This window comes from Apostichopus japonicus, chromosome 8, assembly GCF_037975245.1.
Source record: "Apostichopus japonicus isolate 1M-3 chromosome 8, ASM3797524v1, whole genome shotgun sequence".
In the NCBI taxonomy this organism is placed as follows: domain Eukaryota; kingdom Metazoa; phylum Echinodermata; class Holothuroidea; order Aspidochirotida; family Stichopodidae; genus Apostichopus; species Apostichopus japonicus.
In genome coordinates this window covers 35553283-35557049 of record NC_092568.1, presented here as the reverse complement: position 1 = coordinate 35557049, position 3767 = coordinate 35553283, and positions in this window count along the sequence as shown.

Here is a 3767-nt window from a genome sequence, read left to right as displayed (position 1 = left end):
AACGCTGATTTCAAATTTATTACTAGCCATGCAATCTGGCAATACCGTTTTGAAGTTAAGATGACTACAGTGGCGTCGCCAAGGGGGGGGGGGGGGCCAGAGGGGCACGTGCCCCCTGGAAAACCTAGTGCCCCCCGAGTGCCCCCCATCTGAGATTTGGGTTGGTAAAAAAATATATATATATTTTGTTATATTCAACTCCCATCATCTGAGTTGGTTTTTCATAAGGACAAAGAAGCACAGTAATTCGTATTTTCTTCAAATGAGCTGCGAAAAAATATTTGTGGACCCATATATTAACCCTGTTGTGTAGGGGGTGCAGAGGTCATTTGAGGTCAGATGCTTGTAAAACAAATGGCGAATGTTCACACCTGCATACTGAGCCATACTCGATGTGTGATCAAACTTTGGATTGCATGGTGAGATCCCTGATAGGAGCCAATAACCATGCTGGGTTCTGTTACATCTTAATAGATAATGGGAGAAAACGAGAAGGACAAGAAAGGAGTCGGGGGTCATGCACACATTAATTCAACAAATGTAGGTTCTATTGATAGGGTTAGGCATAATATCGACAGCATGTGGTTCATATCCTCTGCAAAATTCTGCGCGTTGTTAAAATCATTACCTCAAAAATAGCAATTTCTGGAGATATCTTCAGATCGAATTTAGCACCAAATGTGGCACCATTTTGCATCTAGCCCATCCTCCGTATGCGAAAATTTTCCAAAGGGGGAGGGGGCACCCCCTCCCCTTAGACCCCTCCCCCAGGACGGCGATCCGTATCCACCTAAGTGCCCCCCATCAAATGCTGGTGCCCCCCCCCCCTCCAGACTGAAAAGTCTGGTGACGCCACTGGATGACTAAATTCCTTCGTGAACCCTACACTCAACATAACTAGGCTGGGAGTCTTACTTTTAACAGTGACAAATATTATTGTGAAATTTTCCTCTCTTTTTTTGTCCATTTTATAGCAACTTTTAACACTTAGGAAGATTACCACTCATTGTCAGTCAGTGAAATCCTAATGTCGCGTAAATTCTAATGTAAAGGTAATTATACCAAAGATAATTCACCGAAGGTGGAATATCTTTCATGAGGCTATACATAGACTAGACGTGACTAGACCGACTTTGTCATCTTGAGCGCTAATAAGACACGGAAAATAGACTACCCAGTCTACGCATCTAGGCACAATGTCGTATATTTACCGCGCGTACTCACGCACGCATTTACAAGTTATAGGCTAGCCCATTGCATAGAGCATTCTGCTCTTTGGCAAGACAGGACGAGAAGGTGAATCGCGTCACAATACTGTGACTTTCACATTTCCGTGCTGAACGCGCTATCATCGCGTCGCGCGTTACCGCCGTTCTAACCCCCTAGCCATATATATATATATATATATATATATATATATATATATATATATATATATATATATATATATATATATATATAGAGTAGAGTAGGTTGGCGTCTATCTTGGCGCAGAGTGCTCTATGTCCATATGTCCATCGGAGTTTCACGCGTTATAGCGATCGTCTGACGATCGCTATAACGCGTGAAACTCCGAGTTACAACTACTAGTATTCCACTAGTCTCATCTAGTATCAACATATATATATATATATATATATATATATATATATATATATATATATATATATATATATATATATATATATATATATATATAAATAAATATGCATATGTGGCACATTGACATTTTGGAAATTCCAAAGCCTGTCATTCAAGCCAAATTTTCACACATTACTGGACCACAGGCCAGGTACCACAGTATTGTACTTTGTAGCCTTGTTGAATTTATCCCCAGGCCTAACATAAGCGGCTTAATTAAGCTAGATCTAGGTTTAATATAGGCTAGGTTTATGCTCCTCATTTTCACTAGGCATGTAACTAAGGACTGGGTACCGATGTTAAATATGCATTTGACCTTTAATCACTTGACCGTTGACCTCGATTCCCATGGCAATAAAATAGTTTGATAGTATTTGACATTGCCATAATCCATGTGAAGGTTCCCATGGAGTTATATCACTAAATTTGACCTTTGATCTCTAACCTTTGCTTCAGGAGGCCTGCGAGACACAAGGATTCACCCTCGGGTACCTTCGATCCCACCAAGTTTGAAGAAAATCGGCCCAGCCGTTAAGGAGGAGTTTTTGACACTAAATTGGAGACACACATATACACTGGCTGACACACCACACCGTTACACGCACACACACACAGACACACACACCCAGACAAGTTTTTACCCCTCCGTCGGTCATGGACTTCTGGTCAACATGGAGTACCCCACCATGGGTGACCCCGGAGAGTACGGTAGCTACTCAGGAAAATTAACCATTACCATGGCAACTGTTGCTATGGCAACTGACATAGCCGTATATGGCCCAACTGGCAAGGAACTACAATATCTCATCCTCCCTATTTGGAGCGATGAGGTAACAATCAACAAGAGACATTTTTCAGCAGCCAATTTTGTACAATCACGTTGAGTGGACCACAACTTTCATTGACTGCGAATCTGATTGTGCAACCAAGACCACAGTATACCGCCACGCAGAGTCGATATTTTATCAAAGTTTGTGTGTGTGTGTGTGCGTGGAGGAGGGGTGGGGAGATGGATGAAACGGCCATGGAACTTAACTGAGTGCAGGCCATCCTTTGGAATGGTTCTGAGCACAGGTGGACAAAATGCGGCCAGCGGGTAAGTTTTCTGCGATCCGCCAAAAGATCTTCAAACCCCTTTTAATTAGATATATTGAAAAGTTCCTGTGGTAAGACAACTTCCATTGCTCGTGTATGGGTGAAAGATAATTGTTCCTCATCGGAGGTAAAGTTATAGATGAGCTCCCGAAGTGTCATTATCTGGTACAGACTATGCTGGTTGCGAATCGATCGAACATCAAGTCCAGTAGGTCTAGCCGTATATTGAGTCATCGTGCGGAAGTAGTAAATCGCCTGGAAGATCGGCGCTGCTTGGGTAACTTGGACGAAAACTAAACCGAAAATATCGATCCAAGTCGTGTTATTTTTGCATTTGTGAACTCCTTGGTACCACAAGATCCTTCATTGTAGTTTTAACCTTGTTATCGTATTCATTCCTCGGTCCTCAGCTTTACTTGTTCTTTATAATCTCTCCACAACGTGGTAGACCTGGTGGATCTTAGCTTTTAAGTGCAGCGCCACCATTGATATTTGAATGGCTATATAAACCAAACAGTCAATTCAAAGCCTCCTTGAAATAGATAACATCTCGACACACTATTAGTAGGAGGAAGGGGGAAGGGGGGGTTAGGGGAAGGGAACCTGCACATAACATTATTTTCAAATTCGCTTTAGTAATGCTTTAGTGTCCTTAACTTAACATGAGTTGAAGAAATCCAGTTGTGTCTTTGTTTTCAAATTATCCCGCAATATTTTGTCCGATGATTGCATGATTGTGTTACTGTCAAGTTGTGTGCAGTATAGCCTCATCAAGATAATCGATCTTCAGACTTCCCCCTTCCCCTTTTACCCTTCTTTTTCAAGGAAAACAGTTCGTTTTACTTGAATACTTGCAATATCCGTAGATGATTTCCGAAATTGCGATATCAATTACACTCGGGCTATAGTAAACCACTGCGATTGGTAACTTGGGGTAGCAGGGGTTGCGTGTTAACCGAGTTGACGTGTGACCCTCAGGGAGTGGTCGTCCCTGCCCAATTGTGAGCCCCAGGTCCAGCTGACCCGGCTGG